Source organism: Macrosteles quadrilineatus, unplaced genomic scaffold, assembly GCF_028750875.1.
Source record: "Macrosteles quadrilineatus isolate MER2022 unplaced genomic scaffold, UCM_ALF_1.0 Scaffold_3__2_contigs__length_128488019, whole genome shotgun sequence".
NCBI classification, from domain to species: domain Eukaryota; kingdom Metazoa; phylum Arthropoda; class Insecta; order Hemiptera; family Cicadellidae; genus Macrosteles; species Macrosteles quadrilineatus.
Genome location: NW_026542596.1, coordinates 2,559,056 through 2,579,880, shown reverse-complemented (window position 1 = coordinate 2,579,880; position 20,825 = coordinate 2,559,056).

Sequence of the window (20,825 nt, the reverse complement as noted above, 5' to 3'; positions counted from 1 at the left end):
TCAATACAATTTGAAAATCTAAAACAAAGTCTAAAAAGACAAGATTTAGAAGAGGACAAGAGTTATATTAATTACACTAGAACCTATAAGAGTAATTATTTTGTTCCTTTATTCATACTGTACTTAGTTTTGTTTGGATACATTTTTGTCTCTACTCTACTAGTGTTTGCTGTAGATTTCTCTACTAAAAATTTGGCTCAGAAGATATGAGTTCCAACATTTTTCTTTCACTATGATTTCACGCATTGTTTGTGATTTTTTCCAGACTATTTCCATATGTAATAGAGTAGTAATATAAAATGGTAATACTTGGAACTTGTGTTTGCTAGAGATTCATCACCTGAAAATTTGGCTGAGAAGAGTTATGAAGGAACAACAAGAGGTGTACGATACCTTCTGAACTCTGAGATGAACTGATTTTAGAGTCTGAAATAAATGTAGTGCTAGGAGTCTGCAAGATTACAGGTCATCGGTTCCCCTCGTAACAAATCCACAAGCATGCACGTTAAAGTTTGATAGGACAGGACCCAGAAAACTTGCAAACTGCAGAATCATAGAACTGCATAAATAACAGTCCCGTGTATCGGTCCGTTCCAGGGTAGACAAGGCTATAAATGCAAGCTATAAATACGGCAAGCTACAGGCAAGCAATATATACATGCAAAAAAAAACAGGCAATATATACATGCAAAAAATAACAAGCAATATATACATGCAATAAATGGACACAAACACACGGTGCTCAAGACCTTCTGAACTCTGAGATGAACTGACTTTAGAGTCTGAAATAAATGTAGTGCTACGAGTCCACAAGATTACAGGTCATCGGTTCCCCTCGTAACAAATCCACAAGCATGCACGTTAAAGTTTGATAGGACAGGACCCAGAAAACTTGCAAACTGCAGAATCATAGAACTGCATAAATAACAGTCCCGTGTGTCGGTCCGTTCCAGGGTAGACAAGGCTATAAATGCAAGCTATAAATACGGCAAGCTACAGGCAAGCAATATGTACATGCAAAAAAAAATAGGCAATAACATGCAATAAATAAATACAGACAATAATACAGGACACAAACACACGGTGCTCAAGACCTTCTGTACTCTGGGATGAACTGACTTTAGAGTCTGAAATAAATGTAGTGCTACGAGTCCACAAGATTACAGGTCATCGGTTCCCCTCGTAACAAATCCACAAGCATGCACGTTAAAGTTTGATAGGACAGGACCCAGAAAACTTGCAAACTGCAGAATCATAGAACTGCATAAATAACAGTCCCGTGTGTCGGTCCGTTCCAGAGTAGACAAGGCTATAAATGCAAGCTATAAATACGGCAAGCTACAGGCAAGCAATATGTACATGCAAAAAAAATAGGCAATAACATGCAATAAATAAATACAGACAATAATACAGGACACAAACACACGGTGCTCAAGACCTTCTGTACTCTGGGATGAACTGACTTTAGAGTCTGAAATAAATGTAGTGCTACGAGTCCACAAGATTACAGGTCATCGGTTCCCCTCGTAACAAATCCACAAGCATGCACGTTAAAGTTTGATAGGACAGGACCCAGAAAACTTGCAAACTGCAGAATCATAGAACTGCATAAATAACAGTCCCGTGTATCGGTCTGTTCCAGGGTAGACAAGGCTATAAATGCAAGCTATAAATACGGCAAGCAATATATACATGCAAAAAAAAAACAGGCAATATATACATGCAAAAAATAACAGGCAATAACATGCAATAAATAAATATGGACAATAATACAGGACACAAACACACGGTGCACAAGACCTTCTGAACTCTGGGATGAACTGATTTTAGAGTCTGAAATAAATGTAGTGCTATGAGTCCACAGGATTACAGGTAATCGGTTCCCCTCGTAACAAATCCACAAGCATGCACGTTAAAGTTTGATAGGACAGGACCCAGAAAACTTGCAAACTGCAGAATCATAGAACTATATAAATCACAGTCCCAAGTGTCGGTTCGTTCCAGGGTAAATAAGGAATTGTTGACTACTTGTTGTATTTCATAACCTTTCCAGACCAAAGTACACCTTGAATTCTTTCCTGTAAAACCATCATATTTTTCTATGTTTTTGTTTTGCGATCTATAAACATATACATAGCAAAAGATGATCAATTGCATACTTTGAAGTTCAAATCTTTCCCTTACTCTATGATATATTTCACATTGATTGTGATTATCTATTGACTAGAGTTTCATATGTAATAAGAGTAGTAATATAAAATACTAATACTTGGAACTTGTGTTTGCTGCTGATTCATCACCTGAAAATTTGACTCAGAAGAGTTATGAAGGAACAACAAGAGGTGTACGATACCTTCTGAACTCTGAGATGAACTGATTTTAGAGTCTGCAATAAATATAGTGCTAGGAGTCTGCAAGATTACAAGTCATCGGTTCCCCTCGCAACAAATCCACATGTTTGATAGGACAGGACCCAGAAAACTTGCAAACTGCAGAATCATAGAACTGCATAAATCACAGTCCCGTGTATCGGTCCATTCCAGGGTAAATAAGGAATTGTTGACTACTTGTCGTATTTCATAACCTTTCCAGGCCAAAGTACCCCTTGATTTCTTCGTAGTTCATATCACCAGTATATGTGTTTTCAACTTTGATAACTGCTATTGCAATTCTTTTTAGCCATTATGTCAAACAACCAGTTCTAATTGACCGGTATTTCTTCTGTGTTTCTAAGAATCAATCTTAAGGGTGATTGCCTAAGACCCACCCTGTATAAAAATAAAGGTAATACTTTTAGTAAGACAGTAACCAAAAACCTGCAAAAAGGGGAATCCAGATTGCTGCTTCCTTCACACTATCGATTGTTGAATCACCTTAGTGTTAAGACGGTATGGTTGATCTTTATTTACGGTTCATAACTCGTCCAGGTGAGGTATTAACAGTGAGATATCTGCAACAAACAATGTTTTTAACTATTACTTCTGAATAATTGACATACTCAAACCAATGTTTTGACATGATTACAAAAGTAGTAATTACGTATGTATGTTTCACTGAAAAGACTATTGTGAAATTCATTTTTGCTAAGTAGTATATGAAAAAGCGATGCAGAGGTTGGAAAATACAATGACTGTAGATGCGATAATCCCTGGTGTTGATTAACGTCCGCACTATATTGAGTACTACGACTACCCACAGTACTATCCTAATAATTATACCAATTCGTTAATACCAAGGGGCAAAAATGTGGTTTGGATTCCACCTTAATAGGTCCCTTAGTTGACATTATCTGTTTGGGCTATTAGTTAAAAGCTGTGTCTAAGGAATATGTCGGCCGTAGTCATAGGATATTCACCTGCGACTTAAGTGTTGGAGGTGGTTGACGTAGTGCAGGCTGCAGTTGCGTTACTTCCCTCGATAAACTTTTGCTACGATTGACTGTCACCTCAGTGATATGCCTGCAACAAACATCAAGAGGTTGTACAAACAACACACTTACAATACTTATTTACTTTAATATTTTGTATATAAAATGAGAATTTTTAAATAAAATATAGGCCTATTCTTATTGATTGGTGTCATTATTTACATATTGGACATAGAGGTTTCTATATTAAACGTTTTTATTAGCTCGCTTTCTTGTCCGGTACAAATTTTGCAATCAATTTTATACTATCTCCCCGATGAACTAGAGACTAGAAACTTTAAACATAGCTCACAAATGGATGACAATGCAATATTATATAATTTAATTTTCATATTTCCCTTGGGATACGCCCCATGAGCTTCCAAATTTTCCATGTTTACATTTTGAAAGAATGTAAATATATCAATTAATTTAAGTCTGCTGTAAATACTTAAATTTGACAGATAGAAGAGTGGTTAAGAGGTACAGGTTCTGCTCCTGAGATATTCTAAAAATATTAAACAAGCATTTCAAAGTAAAGATTAAACATCTGATAACAGATAATAACTCCATTTAAATGAGTACTCATTAGGTTAACATGGGAAGCTCCAGAGCCACTGGGGCTGAGCCCGAGAGTCCGATCAGAATAAAAACCACTTAGTTTTCCTATTTAAGGCCTAAAGAATCAGTGTACCAAATTTCAGCCTTCTAGGTAAGTGGTAAGTGGGAGAATTAGTGATGAGTGAGTCAGTCAGTCAGTTAGGGGTTTTCCTTTTATATATATATATTTTATTTAACAACTTATTTTAATAAGTTGTTAAATAAAATGAATTTAAAAAAAGGGTACTTAGTTTTAATAATGCATTTACATATCAAAATAATAGCCCTAATCACTACAGTTTTCCTAAAATATATATATATAGATATATAAAAATTTGAACGAATGGTGTTTTTGGCCTCTGGGGACATCAAAATGAAAAAGTAAATCGGTCCCGGGCTTAGGTCTTACCATGAGACCTACGGTAATAGCTAATTCCCTATAGGGAAATTCGCTAATAATGTGCAACTCGAGTACAAAGTGATATCGCCTCACTTGAGAAACCATTCCTCATTCGCCTACGGCTCGTGAGTAAGGATTTCTCTCGAGTGAGGCAATTGCTCACATTGCTCACTAGTTGCACAAATAACTATACACACTAAAAACTAAAAATTAGAAAATAATTTATAAATACAAATAATTTTAAAAAATGCCACGTTTTTAAACGCACTAAAAAGTATAAAATAATTTATAAATATGTTGAGAGAATAAATACTTGTAAGATTTAAAACGAAAAACGTGGGGTGCATGCGATAGATCATAATAGTTCAATAGGTGAAGTTAATTGTAAATTAGCATGCACCCCACGTTTTTTTACTTTTAAATTTTATAAGTATTTATTTTCTCAACAGATTTATAAATTATTTTATACTTTTTAGTGTGTTTAAAAACGTGCCATTTTTAAAAAGTATTTTTATTTACCTATAGATTTATTATACAGTACAACCTCTTAAATCCGAACTAATTGGGACCAGGGGTAGTTCGGACTAGTGAATAGTTCGGATTACAGAACATATTGTTGTTTTTACATAGCAATAGCCAAAATATGGCTAAAATTGATCTAAATTATTTTGGGAAAAGTGAAAAAAATGTTTTTTTAAAATTAAAATACAGTGTTTATATAATACAGTAGTAAACATGGTGATTAAACAGTATTGTACATACAGTATACAATAAAGAACTGCTGTACTGTGTATAGAGTACAGCAATGAGGGGTTTGGATTAGTGGACGTTCGGATTACGGGGGTTCGGATTATAAAGAGGTTCTACTGTATAGATGTTGATTGTCTACAAGAACCCTGTCTAGCCAGCAAAGAATAACAAACGAATTTTGTCTAATGCCTATTAGAAAGTTACCACATGTTCACATGTTGGGATATACTGAAGGAAATTATAAGATTCTTAAGATGTTTTAAATCCCCCCCCCTGCAGCAAAACCTACAGAATGAGGGAATTCCCATTTGTCTGAGTGGATTTTTACCAAAACATTTCCTAGGACAGGAAAAAATAAACAATCTCCTGTCAGATTTATTTTCTTTTCGAATTACATTAGATTTGCTTAGTACAAGAAAGAAATTCTTTTGTGATATGTTGATAGTTTTGTTTGAAATTAATTGATCAAACTGATCAAAATGTAATAATAAACAAGTAAACAACAACTGTTTACTTTTCCTCTAAAAGAATAGGCCTACAGTCTTTTTTAAATTTTATCACGTGCCCTTTTCCTGTAACTACAAACTCAGTAGCCTCCATTTGTCATTTACAACCCTTAACCATAAATGAAATCATTGCAGGTGCATTAAAAATCGATAAATATAAAAAATTATTCCTGTAAACCTGTTTCAGAGGGTAAAAATGTTTCAAAATATACAAGAAACTACACATATAAGCTACTCATCAAGTGCTTGTCATTTTGGGTACAATTTTACACTATTAAAAAACACCACATTATTATTTCTCTAAATATGTTATGCCCCAGATCCCCCACTACCACGCCTTCCCCTGTTAACAACTTTGCAACACTACTTTGTGCTTTGTGTAACCCCCCCCCCCCCCCACATAGTCCTAGCTGTGTCTAAGGAACTTGTCAGCCTTAGTCACTAACAAGACTACAAGATCGCGCCTCTCATCCTACACTCATCCTTCACTCATATTTGGGTTAAAATACGCACATAGTGGCGTCCCCATCTTAAATAATTGATAATTGATAGCTACACTTACAAGATCTAACAATGTAAATAAACCTCCTATGGCATGATTAGCACGACCTGCATACACAAAACGAATAACCAAATTTATATTTATGGCCACATTTATAGGTTTGTATACTTGAATAACAAGTTATAGAACGTTTATAAATCATAAAACTTGATTTATGAAATTTCGTCATAAATATTTATTTATATCAACTTAACTAATGGTGTATTAACGATCAGCTGACAATATTGCAACCGCGTGGTGACGTCATCCCCTCACATGACGTGCAGTGGGTGTTAAGAATATTCCAGTGTTGTTTGTAGCAATCAAACTCAAAAAGCAAACTGTTCTCTTCAAATACCGGTACGGTAGCTGTGGTGTTGAAATTTCATCACTTTGGCCTATACAGGGTGGTCGCGAATAAGCGTTAAACTTTTTATTGGGTATAATAGGAGCATAAATGGAACTCATAAACGTGGTTTAAAAAAATATATCTCATACACACCCCCAGAGATGACATGTTTTAAGTTTTTTGAAAAAAATTGACATAAATGCAAAAATGTTGCATTTTTCGGGTTAATTTAAAACTTTCAGCAACAATTAACTGTACCATCGCGTTCTCCACAAAATTTTGAATAAAAATACATGTATTTCAACTTGCCAAAATCTGCATAGCTACTTATTAAATTGAATAAAAATAAAAATTTGTGTTTTTCAAAATTTTGTAAAAAAATACGAAACATAAAACTTTTTTCAAAAAAGGTTTTAACGAGCAGCAAACACTTTTAAAAACTGCTCCATGATCTAAGCTTTCAAACAATACCATAAAACGTAATATTTGATCCCGATAAATGTCCTCTATTCAAGTTTGAATGGCGTAAAACACAGGTTACCCAAAACATTTTTACTACTGTCGCGTCGTAATAATGTTTTTTAGATTAATTAAAATTGCACCATTTAAACGGATTTTGAAATCAATTTTTTGGCAATCTTTTTTTCAAACTGGATGAATTAACTCAGCTATAAGGCTAATCTTATACCAATTCAAGTAAGATATGTACCTATGATATGAAATTAAAAATTAATAATAATTCATTTTGTAGTAGAGAAATTAGTTTTATTATTTACAGTACAGCCATGATATGAAACAAAAAAGACTTAGACATTTTCTCTTATTTACACTACTGCATACTTCACTAAAACGACAAGGCTGTGCCCTACAACCTAAAAAAAAACACGATACAGATATTTGATAAACTTCAACTTAATAAATAAAAGTAGCCTTAAAATATGTTAAAATGAAAATATTACAGTAGTTGGGGATTAAATTGAACACATGAGACAAATAATTTAGTTTCAGGTAATACAAATGTTCAACCTTTTGGATAGATTGTACAGACATTTCATCAAATGTTAATAAAAAACACAGTTATCCCTCAAATATGGTAAAATTAAAAGATTAAGTAATGGATTACAATAAACAAAAAGCTATGAAAGACACAATTGATTTTGGGAAAAATATTCATGTTCAAATCTCTTGGAGAAGTGGAAAGTTGTGTGGACATTTGAAACAAGAGACGTCGGCATTCACTTAAGAACATTTTAGAAATTATGGCCATTCTGTCTAATATAGGCTCTGGCTCTCTTTCTCATAGATTGAACAGTTACGCTATGGCTCATCCTTCCCCTGACTACTTCTGCTGCTCCAATGATCATGTTCAAAAGTTCTTCTTCAGTGTTTACAGGGGTTGCGTAGACGACCGATATCATAAACCCCCAAACAAATAATCCATTGGGTTAAGATCCGGAGATCTGGCAGGCCAAGAAACAGTGCCTCCTCGTCCGATCCAAGTAGGGAAGTTGAAGTGAAGCTATTCTCTTTTTGTTTATTTTAATCCATTACTTAATCTTTTAATTTTACCATATTTTAGGGATAACTGTGTTTTTTATTAAAATTTAATGAAATGTCTGTACAATCTATCCAAAAGGTTGAACATTTGTATTACCTGAAACTAAATTATTTGTCTCATGTGTTCAATTTAATCCCTAACTACTGTAATATTTTCATTTTAACATATTTTAAGGCTACTTTTATTTATTAAGTTGAAGTTTATCAAATATCTGTATCGTGTTTTTTTTAGGTTGTAGGGCACAGCCTTGTCGTTTTAGTGAAGTATGCAGTAGTGTAAATAAGAGAAAATGACTAAGTCTTTTTTGTTTCATATCATGGCTGTACTGTAAATAATAAAACTAATTTCTCTACTATAAAATGAATTATTATTAATTTTTAATTTCATATCATAGTTACATATCTTACTTGAATTGGTATAAGATTAGCCTTATAGCTGAGTTAATTCATCCAGTTTGAAAAAAGATTGCCAAAAAATTGATTTCAAAATCTGTTTAAATGGTGCTATTTTAATTAATCTAAAAAAACATTATTACGACGCGACAGTAGTAAAAATGTTTTGGGTAACCTGTGTTTTACGCCATTCAAAATTGAATAGAGGACATTTATCGGGATCAAATATTACGTTTTATGGTATTGTTTGAAAGCTTAGATCATGGAGCGGTTTTTAAAAGTGTTTGCTGCTCGTTAAAACCTTTTTTGAAAAAAGTTTTATGTTTACGTATTTTTTTAAATTTTTTTGAAAAACACAAATTTTTATTTCTATTCAATTTAATAAGTAGCTATGCAGATTTTGGCAAGTTGAAATACATGTATTTTTATTCAAAATTTTGTGGAGAACGCGATAGCACAGTTAATTGTTGCTGAAAGTTTTAAATTAACCCGAAAAATGCAACATTTTTGCATTTATGTCAATTTTTTTCAAAAAACTTAAAACATGTCATCTCTGGGGGTGTGTATGAGATATATTTTTTTAAACCACGTTTACGAGTTCCATTTATGCTTCTATTATACCCAATAAAAAGTTTAACGCTTATTCGCGACCACCCTGTATATAGAATGACTCTTGGAGACACGAACGGCGGAGTAATACCGAAGGCGTTACAACCGTACTTAGCATTAACCAACACAGCCAATAGCGCCTTCATAATGGCGTAGACTGGCCTGCGTTACAAGGCTGTACTGCAAGCCTGCATCGGATCTAGTGAAGGAGACCAAATATGTCCAAACCGTGAAAATTATACCTGATCTGTGCATACGGCCACGGAAAGGAAACAGAAGTGATCGTTGGATGAAGTTTATGATTTTGTCAAAAATATTTGTGTAACTGCAAAATACCCCCGCCGCAGCAAACCTGCTGACTAAGCGAATTTCCATTTGCCTGACTGGATTTCCACTAAAAAGTCTCCTTAAAAATATCACATTTATTCCCTATTTAAATAACATTAGTTTAACGAGTACTTAGGTTTGCTGCAACAGGGAGGGTAAAAAGGTATTTATTTGTAAAATTTAATATGTAGTTTTGTATGAAATGAATGCATTTTCCAAATTTGATCAAAATAGAAACGAATTGTGTAGTTGAAACAGCTGGCAAAATGATTTAATTCCATTTAAATATGAATACTCATAAGGTTGTCATAGGAAACTCTAGAGCCGCTGGGGCGGAGCCCGAAAGGATTTTTGAGGTAAGAATACGTCTATATGTTAATCGGGAATGTGAGCTATCATCATACCAAATTTCAACCCAATCCGACCATTAGTTAATGCGTGATTGAACTTCAAACAAACAAACACACACACTTTTACATTTATAATATTAGTATGATTCGTGAAATATCAAACAGAATTATAACATTATTTAAGTACACGAGATGCAGAAAAAATATACAAGTAAAAAAGAACAGTACCATTCGAGAAGAGATAGGCGTTATCTTGCAACAGCCACAAGACAATAGAAGCCCCGTGGCGTCTAATCGCTTGGCTCTGGGGCGATAAAAAGTACAAATATCACTATTTGCCAGCGAATAAAAACTCAATTTCTCTCTGATTTTTTTTTTTTTAAGAATAAAACGCGATAAATCGAGTTTTTGACGCAGTGCTGATAACGTGGGTGTTGATAACACAGTACAGTTACTGTGTTACTTAGTAGGCAGGTGTGTTTAGTTGTGGTGCAGTAGCCGTTTGCGACGCACATGTGTTAATTATTGTATTGTTGTTGTTGTTGTGTTGTTATTGTTGTTGTTATTGTTGTGTTCGTGTGCTCCTTTAAATGTGTTTGTGTAATTTTGTGAGTGTTGTGTTGTTGTGTGGCCTTGTGAAATAAGTGTGTAAATTGTGTGTTGTGTAACAAATGGATACCATTCAGAGGTAATTTGCTAACAGTTAGGGAATATATTATTGCACAGCAAAACTAACAATCTCTTTCAATAAAATTTTCAATCACCCATAATTTTTGTAGCCTTTCATGTCCATGAAGATTTCCGCAAACTGATTTTAATTATCTCAAATAGTTAAAAAGTTGAGGGTGCAGGTTACTTAAGCCACCCTCATGTTAATTGGATTTTAATTGTTTAAGGTGTCATTTCACCAAAGTCACTATATTTCCCGATTGAACATTTTGAGCTACCACCTAGACCTAAGGGGGAAATAAAAAAAATAACAATAATTATTGTAGTCCTTCATATCTAAGAAGGTTGCCGGAAACCAATTCCAAATATATCAAATAGTTGGAAAAGTTAAGGTCAAGTTACTTTTCAGCCACCCTGTATATTATCAAATTGGAAAACTTTCGATAAAGTAGGTTCTGAATACTTAAAACATCAAATCTTATTTACAGGGAATAAGGGGAAGGTAGGAAAAAGTTGTTAACAATAGGCTAAATGATAATATTTTTAAAAACAATTATTAGTTCATAGCCAATATAAGCTATACAAATTATCAAAACAACCCTTCAACTTCCGTTTCTAAATTGTCATAAATCCAAGGAGACTAAAAATATAGGTTGTAAGTAAAAGTTACAATTTAATGTTTCTATTAAATTTAAATTTCCATAAAATCAGAGGGGTATGTCGTTAACCGTTAACTTAATCCACCAACAGAATCCAGAAGCATGAAAATAAACTTCAAATTATTTCTTAACTTACCATAGCTGTTTTACAATAAGGTTACATCAAATTGATTTCTGTGGCTTCATAACACCTTATATCTAGAAAGGATCAGCGATGGATATCTCATAAATAAAATATAAACCGTTTGAATAAATTAAGAAGTCAAGTACACCATTTTAAAATGTTAGGTTATTGAGAGGATTTCCTAGTAGGCTTAGTTGAAATAAACACCAGTCAACTTTCTTCATTAGATTGACTGAAATATAGGCTAGATGACAGCTCTCTGCTATATATAACCTAGATATAAAATGAGAAGAGAGCTTTAAAATGGCCTCGGCTTGGAATGATCATAAATTATTAATAATCGCGGTGATAAAGATCATATTACAAATTATTCGTAGATAAAAAATATTTAATTACCAAATAGTATCATTTATATCAAACATAACATAGGCTGTTACATAAAATTCACTTAAAGCAACCATAAAACATCTCCAAAAAATGTATCACTAAAATATGAATAATTAATATAATTCAACATGGCTGCCTTAAAAATTGCAACCATCAAGTCTAAAGATGAAACCAAAACTAAAAATAGCAATTCCTCACAAATTATCATATTCGTCGTCAATTTAAAACACACACCAACATATATTTATTATTATTATTGTATTCACGCACGCTCGCTGCGAACAAATAACGCAATTACCCTCGATAAAAACAATAAAATCCAAATATGGGTGCTATCAGACCTAGTCTGAGGTACCTAGATGGATTTGATTGAAATCAACAACAAAACCCCGTTCCCAATGAGAATTATTCATAAATTACTTACTCTACATGATATTAAACATTTTCTTGATAAAATATTATCAAATCACACAATTATAAAACAAGTAATTATATTTTAAATCGGTAAAAATGGAACCCTTGTTTAACGGCTAACAGAACAATATGGCGTGGCGATAAGGAAAGTGAAGCTGGAAAATATAAAGGCTACCGGAAGAGTCCGCCAATTCGGGCGTACCAATCTATAAAATGAATATTACATCAACCTCTTGCGATAAGATAACATCAGGTGCAGCGCTGATTATTTGCTTATCGCAACTAAATGAGTAAATATTGATTCTATGTTTTTGAAGTGTCCATAAACTTATTAGGTACTAATTATTACTACTTACTAATTATTACTGCGGGGATGAGTGATGATACTTTTGGGGCGAATGGAAATCTGTGTACCTTTATGTTACCAAATAGTTTTTTATTTTACTAAAAAATACAGTAGGCTGTATAGTTTATCAACTGTCAGCGTTGTCTTGAAATAAAACAACCTAATTTTATTTACCTGGTAGAGTAGAATCTCACAAATTAAAAACTTCATATTATCATCTCGTGCATAAAATAATCAATGATTCAAGGTTATGTAGAATTTTTTAACACTAGCAACACTTCTTGAGAGTATTATTCGATACAGTTTGCGAAATATTGGCGAGTAATAATGACATAACACCTGAAATATTTGTTAAAAACTTATCTAACTATCCGTTGTATTTGTAAGAGATAAATTTACAAGCAGTGGTGTAATGAAGTTGATCAAACATTTAATAAATACAGTTTTTAGTGAAATCGTAATATTTTCATGATTGAAATTAAATTAAAAGCCGTTTTCAGCGTGTCTCCATTACAACATCGTACAGTAACTAGCACTAAATCCAGCGGCTTATGAGGCAGCAGCATTGACTTTAGATGCTAGGATAGACGTCTACTGATCTATAATGGATATCTGTAGGTGGCATTTCTTGAGGGGGTTTTTGTACCTAAATGTGGTGGTTGTTTTATAGTGTTGGGATTGTACCTCAGACTAATATTTAAGTGACGTCTATTAAAATAAAAACAAAATAAATTCAAAATCCCATCTTCCTGTATTAGTGTGGTGAAAAAAATACATATTTTAGAACAATTTTTTTTACTTTGTCCGATAAAAGTCTTGGGCAATTACAACATTTTGCTGTCAAAAAATATTTTAAATTGATAAGCAGCTTCTAGCCTGTAAATTATTAGCGCAATAATTAATTGATATACCGTAAATAAACTGTAAAATATTTCTTTTTTTATACAAACATCTATATATGTTCTGTGTTAAGAACTGTGGCTAAATGAAGCGAAACTGTTTCATAAAATTTACTACTTACCTTACATCAGCAAAATCGTTAGGCCTACCTTAAAAGCAAAAACGTATTCCTGCCTTTTTGTGTTCAAGTTTTTCTGATAAATACTTGAACATATTTTAATTATTTTATAAACTTTTCACATAATCATAATAGGTATAATATAAAGTTTTAATTGATTTCATAGCTCTAATTAACTTCCAGATAATGTAGGTGGTTTCCATTTTTACTCAGTTAACTTCAGATTTGGTCGGGTTTCCACATATTTTGAAAGGTCACATAATTTTGAGCCTCTAGGCCTAATTGATTTATGCATTTAGAATTGAGTTTATGTTTGCTCTTTGGAATATACTTCGATAATTGGAATGTATTTCTAACACACTCTAAAAACTAAATACATAATTTGATGAGTGCTCTTCGTATCTTTGAAATAACAAAAATAACTAACTGTCTCTTATATGTTTACTACTTAATAATATAAATACTTATATATATATAAGTAATATATATACTTAACTTATATATAACATATTTATATATATATATATATTTAAACATATTACTTACTATATATACATATTTATTAATATATTTACTTATGTATATATAATAAGTAATTGCTAGTGGAACCCCGTCAAAATCGACGGTTAATATTGAGGTTTTATGTAATCCAGCTAACTGCGATAGATAGAGTGAAGTTATTAAAATCTTAGTTAAAAGAAGGGAGGATAAGCATAATAATAAGTATGACGGTTGTGTTCCCTAAAAAACGTGATATTTTAATTCGTTTAACACAATATTCCCTACCTTTTTATCGGATTTAGGTTGCCCAAAAGGTTTTTTAGGAGTCTTATAATTGTTTGTTCATGAGTTTGTTTCATGTCAAAGCCACTTTCACTATATGGGAGAAGGAGTTCATATAATTAGTCTATCATGTTACGGAAAGAGTCAATATTACTAACAACTAATTCCATCTGCTTTAGGAAAATCATTCAGATTGTATTGGGAATTATAAGTAAATCTTTATCTATGGTCATAAAAATACAGAATTTTACCAGCATATTAAATCAGTTTTTTTTGTATTTGATAAAAATATCTGATTCTCCAGAAAGCAGTAACATTCTTACTTTGATCTAAGCAATTTTATTTCTTTCTCTTGCCATAACCTAGTCCAGCCTTGGTAACAAATTATGCAAATACGATGAGATGTGATGGCACTGTTGTGTTTCCAAATGTTTTGTATGTAGTGAGGTTTAGATGCGTTGTTCGACCTAGCTAGATGTGTACATCAAAGTAAAAACCCTGTACAAATTTTTTAAATACCTGAATTGACATTAATTCACCTACTTCACCAAAACCATAGATGAAACATATTCCATAGTTAGTCTATTCCAAAACTTGAACACAGCTCTCATCCTCAAGGTATACTCATCTATGACACAGTTTTCAACCAGATTGTTGACAACTTTTATACCAATAAATTAATTTCTGGTGTTCTTTCTTGAATTCAATAATAAATGGTGATTGAAAGTAGGCAAAGAAAAGGCAAGTGCCAACCTTACATACAATATATATTGGCTAACCCCATAAGGAATAATTATATGTTCCATGAAATTGATATGCCGCACTGATTTCATAATTTAAAATTTTCTAAGGGCTAATAAACGTAGATTTTTTAACAAAACATTTCAAACGTATCATAAATTCATCATTTTGTTGAAACTATAAAAAAATTGCCATGCAGTGGAGAATCAATTTAAAATCATAAATAATAATGTAAACATTTAATTTTGACAGTTTCAGTAAACCTTTGAATACAATTTTAATATTAACATCAGGTTCATTAAAAGTAGTGTAAAATTATCCATACGGCCGTAATGTAAACAAAACTGCTGAGTAAACTTTAAAGGCCTCTGGGGCAGAGCCCCAAGGAAATTTACCTTGTTTCTCTTTTGAAGGCTCACTTACAGACCAATACCTTTCTTTAGACACCCTTACCAAGTTTCTACACCCAGCCGTTCTCTCAAATTAGCTGGGACAAAAACCCCGTTTTTCCTCCATAAGAATAACATAGGATGGGAATTTAAAGGCCACTGGGGCAGAGCCCCGAGGGAATTTACCCCGTTTCTCTTTTGATGGCTCATCTACAGACCAAGACCTTTCTTTAGACACCCCTACCGAGTTTCTACGCCCAGCCGTTCTCTCAAAATAGCTGTCACAAAGAAAAACAGTTTCAAATTAATACATAGATATTACTTATTAAGTATACAGGGTGTCACAAAAAAGTGTGATGGGCTATACAGGACCTAATTCTACATGCAAAAATAAGTCAAAAATGAAGAATAAATTTTTTTGGATTTCGGCTAAGTTTAGCCGTAATCCGCCATTTTGTTTTTTGGGGAAAATATTTATTATTTCAAAATCCCTTTGAGATATTTTTATGAAACTTGGCAAAATTGTTTACACTATAGTAAGTAACATTTATAAAAAAAAATATTATTTTAACTTTCCAAATTTCAAAATGGCGGCCGTTTGAATTTTTTAATGCCAAATTTCATGAAAACCGGTACCTAAATCAACATTTTGTAAGAGACAAAAGTTTTAGTATTTATTATGACAATCCAACAAAACAAAAATGAATAAAATCGGTTCATAAATAAAGAAGCTGTGTTTATTTTAGTAATTTAGACTGAAATTATTAATATTAAAATGTATTAAATGTAATGTAATAATTTATGTAACGTATTAAGTAATTTCAGTCTAAATTACTAAAATAAACACAGCTTTTTTATTTATGAACCGATTTTATTCATTTTTGTATTGTTGGATTTGTCATAATAAATAATAAAACTTTTGTCTCTTACAAAATGTTGATTTAGGTACCGGTTTTCATGAAAATTGGCATTAAAAAATTCAAACGGCCGCCATTTTGAAATTTGGAAAGTTAAAATAATAACTTTTTTTATAAATGTTACTTACTATAGTGTAAACAATTTTTCCAAGTTTCGTAAAAATATCTCAAAGGGATTTTGAAATAATAAATATTTTCCCCAAAAAACAAAATGGCGGATTACGGCTAAACTAAGCCGAAATCCAAAAAATTTTATTCTTCATTTTTGACTTATTTTTGCATGTTGAATTAGGTCCTGTATAGCACATCACACTTTTTTGTGACACCCTGTATATATACTTAATAATATTTACTTACTTACTGCTCTTCTCCTCCACAGTTATCAATATATAAGGATTGAGGTCTTTAAGTTCAAGTTCATTCCTGTCTTGATGATTAAAATATCACTTTAAAAATGTCTTTCTTTCATGTAGAATTTAACAATGTTCACAATACGGATTGTAATAATGTAGTTGAAAGTAAAATGAGTAATATTTGCTTAAATCCCATGAAAAATTGTATGTGGGTTTTTAAAATAAAACTGAGAATAAAATGATATGTAGTGATTGTACTGAAGATAGAAATACAATGTTTTTTTATAATAATCAAAAATATGATGTAGGCCTAAATAAACATTAAATTAAATAACTTTCAGCTGTCAAGAAATTGGGATGGGAAAGAAAAATAGGAAATTGTATTTAGAACAAAGAGGAAATAAAATTATAATATATTGAAATCAATTTTGAATAAAAGTATGGAAAAGTGATGAACTAGTACGCAACAATAAGGAAGACTCAACAATTAATTGTTCCTCAGAATTTAGGAGTTCTAGTTTATTATATTGTGTCTATGTTATTGTATCAATTCACCCAGGTTGTATGAGGGATATGCAGAAGATAATTTTGGATTTGGATGTAAAATTGTTTATATCTTGATAGTTTTTGAGCCAATAAATATAATAATTATAAATAAGTATAACTACCATGAAAAACTATCTTTTGACTTTTGGTACAATTTTTTTTACAAATAATTGTGGAATAATTGAATACAACCATAACTTATGTCACTGTAAGGCAATTAACAAAGTTACAATCTACATATTGTACAAGAAACAAAATAATATTAAAACATATAATATTCGTTTAGGTTATATTTTCTGACTGTGTATTCATTATTCTTCAATCTTCACACTGTTTATAAAAAAAAAAATTACAGAAAGTCAAGTGTTCATCACAATTATTAAAATAGTGCAAAATCAAAAACTTTTTAGGTTTCCAAACGTAAATTACTGTCATAACACAAAATCTTTTAAAGAAGTGATGAGTCGAGTCAACATAACTTTCACGAGTGTGAAGGACTTAATAATTGATAAACCTCTAGCTTCAGGCCAGTTATACATACTTTTGCTTGGGGAGTTCTAGTTGAGAATGAACTCTATTACTATATAATAGCACTGAGTGTACGAGGGGTAAACTCAATTTAAATAGTTAATTACGGCACTACTCTTGTTAAGCCAAGCTGGACTCAAGATTTGAAACACTTTTCGCATAACTTTACAAATAAATATACACATAGTTTTGGTATTTTCCATCTTTACTACACCAAACGTATGTTCAACAATCCACACAATCGGTCTCATCACAGCCCAAACAATAAAAATTGCAGATAGTTAAAACTATAACTTAAGTGTCAAGCCAAAAAATCTGAAAAATAATTTTAGCACATTACATTGAAAAGGCGAAAATACTGTCTGACATCTTGGATGCGTTGAAGGTTGCAGCAAAGCATTTATCTTAGGGCCAAGCTTAACTTAACTTGACTTAAGACTGAATTCAACTTAACTGGACAGTTTAACTTGAGTAAAATTTATTGCTGTAACACATCTGAAATATCTCCCAGACTTTTGCCAGTTCTATGACGTGACCATCTACCAGAGACGAATCCTACCTAGTTTCATAATGACCACTCATGTTAAAGCCCACATGTCGGCTCGATGTCACGCTGCCTGGCTACGCTCGGTTCTTCGTAGAAGCCGCAGCCGAGGAACAACAACCGTAGAGTTGCTAGCCTTGTCTGTCAACAGCCGTGGAGGCGATGTGGCACTACAAGATGTACCGGCACCCAGCCTGGCACCTGTACACGACCCTGTGGTGGCGACCTGGAGAGATCTGTGTAGGTTGAATCTCATCGACATATTTATTCAGTCACACATATAATATTTTTATCAGTTCAAAAAAACCGTTACTTGTAGCATATCAAAGTAAAGCTAATTTCATAACGAGTAAGAAAATTCAAACCGGAGAAGGGCTAAATGCATTGGTATAGGAAACACAGAGTATTACAAAAATATAGATTTTTCAAAATAACTGGCGCCATTTTGAAACGGAAAAAGATAATTAATTTCTGTTTTCGCCAAAATATTTGTCTATCAAATACCTTTAAATGATGTATAACATGACATATGTTTGCATTTGAAAATTCCGAGATTCAAACTAGTGACCTAGTTTTTGGCACACCCTGTATTGGGAAAAAGTTAAAAATAGTTTTACGTTATTCCTTGGGGTCAATTTTCAATATTTCCCACTAAGAAAATAATTTTATTTCATCCTTGTACGTTAAGCCGTTTATCCGTAATCAATTTGAGACACCTCTCGTGAGACAACCTGTATATGGATACGGAATCAATAAGGTATAAGTTTATGGATATGGTTTCAATAACGTATATGGATACAGATTCAAAAACATATATGGATACGGATTCAATAACGTATTATGGATAGTAGTGAGTGATGTGTCCATACCAAAATTTATCAAGATACTGATACCTGAAAAATCAATTCTCGATACTGATACCATTTCTTTGATTTTTATAACAAATTTTCCAAATGGATTGGTTATATTAAACCAACCCCAGTGTTTATGTCCTTTCATTACGGTAAGTATTTTTAAGGTGTTGGGTGTTTTTCAAGTAAAGAAAAAAATTATCCATCAATGATACATTCCAACTAGCCAATTTAAGTTTAAACTAGTGATGGGCGGATCCAAGAAAATGTCAGTACCGGATCTGGATCCAGACATGGACACAGATAGTCTTGTATATTGACACTGACAGTCTTGCATATCGACACTAATAGTCTTATGTATGAATTGTACTTTATAAAGAACGTTTTGTAAAGAAAATAAAAAAAAAATCCGGATCCAGCCCTGGATCTGATCGGGTGTTTGTTCTAGCTCAGATCCGGTAGTCCGATATCCGGATCCGACCATCACTAGTTAAACCCTTCTAAACACAATAAAAACTACCATATTAAAGATAAATGAAGATCTAACAACAAAAATCAAAAAGAGAATTATATGATAGAGGTGTGCTGGCCTGTATCTCAAGCCATACTCGAAGTAATTATCATGAACATCTACCCTGGCCGTGTCGATGTCGTCATCATTATCGTCTTTCGCAGTCACGGAAATGTGACCGTCAAATTCCGCGATCATGGCAAAATCATGAAAATCGACTGCAGCCGTGTGACACCATCATTGATTCCCGCCGTCAAGGAAACATCATCGTCGTCGTCCAAAATCGCGTCAAAATTATAAACATTTCCCGCGACTGTATAGACTTGATCATCGTCTCCCGCGGCCAGGGAAATGTCGTCATCGTCTTGCGCAATAACGTTTATGGATACGGATTCAAAAACGTATATGGATAATGTTTCCCCCATGAATCGAATCATTATTGTGATAATCACTGAATCGAATTAGAATCCCGATGCATTTTCGATGCATCCCACACCCCTCAAATGTAATCCCGTCCCGATGATTGGGAATACACTATCCAGAAATTTGTTTAAAGTTTTGGGACCCGTTCATCCCTAATTTTGAAGGGTTAGATTATCCCGACCCTCGGCCGAAATTCACTACTTTTTCACGACTTTTCCCGTCCTTTCAAAATCCCCGGATTTATCCCAAATTTCCCGACTGGTAAACACCCTGACTGCATTATGTCACATCCTCTTTCACTTTCTTCTCCCCTGTATTACATTTTTTAACCTTTAACGTTTTTCCAGTCTACGCTTTATTTTTCAATAAAAGAAGTTTAAGGAGTACTGGCCTTGCCTCTGTGACGTAGTTGGTTGTTGGTTTCCGGCCGGCTAGCTTGGTGGGGGAGTGTAGCATCAGTTCAGTGTTTTGTTTTTATCTGTGTTTAGCTGTAAGATTGTAAATATAGCAATGTATTATCAGTTTTTCTTTCCAGTCCAGCGTTTTATATTTTTCAATTCTTGTTTCATTATGCACTTGATATTTTTATTGTTGTATATGTTGTAAATATTTGTTTCTTCAGCAAGAATTTTTTTTGAGACTGGCCACCTTTTGATGGCCAATTTAGATTAATGTAGCATTAGTACTTCTTCACTTGAGGAGTTTATCCACCTCCAGAAATGTTGTGTAGTTTAAAACAAGACACGTTGGAAAAGTCCAATTAAATAATATAACAAGTTTAAGGATTTAGACAAGAGTAGTAAATGATAAAGCAAATGGACAAACAGGAACGCA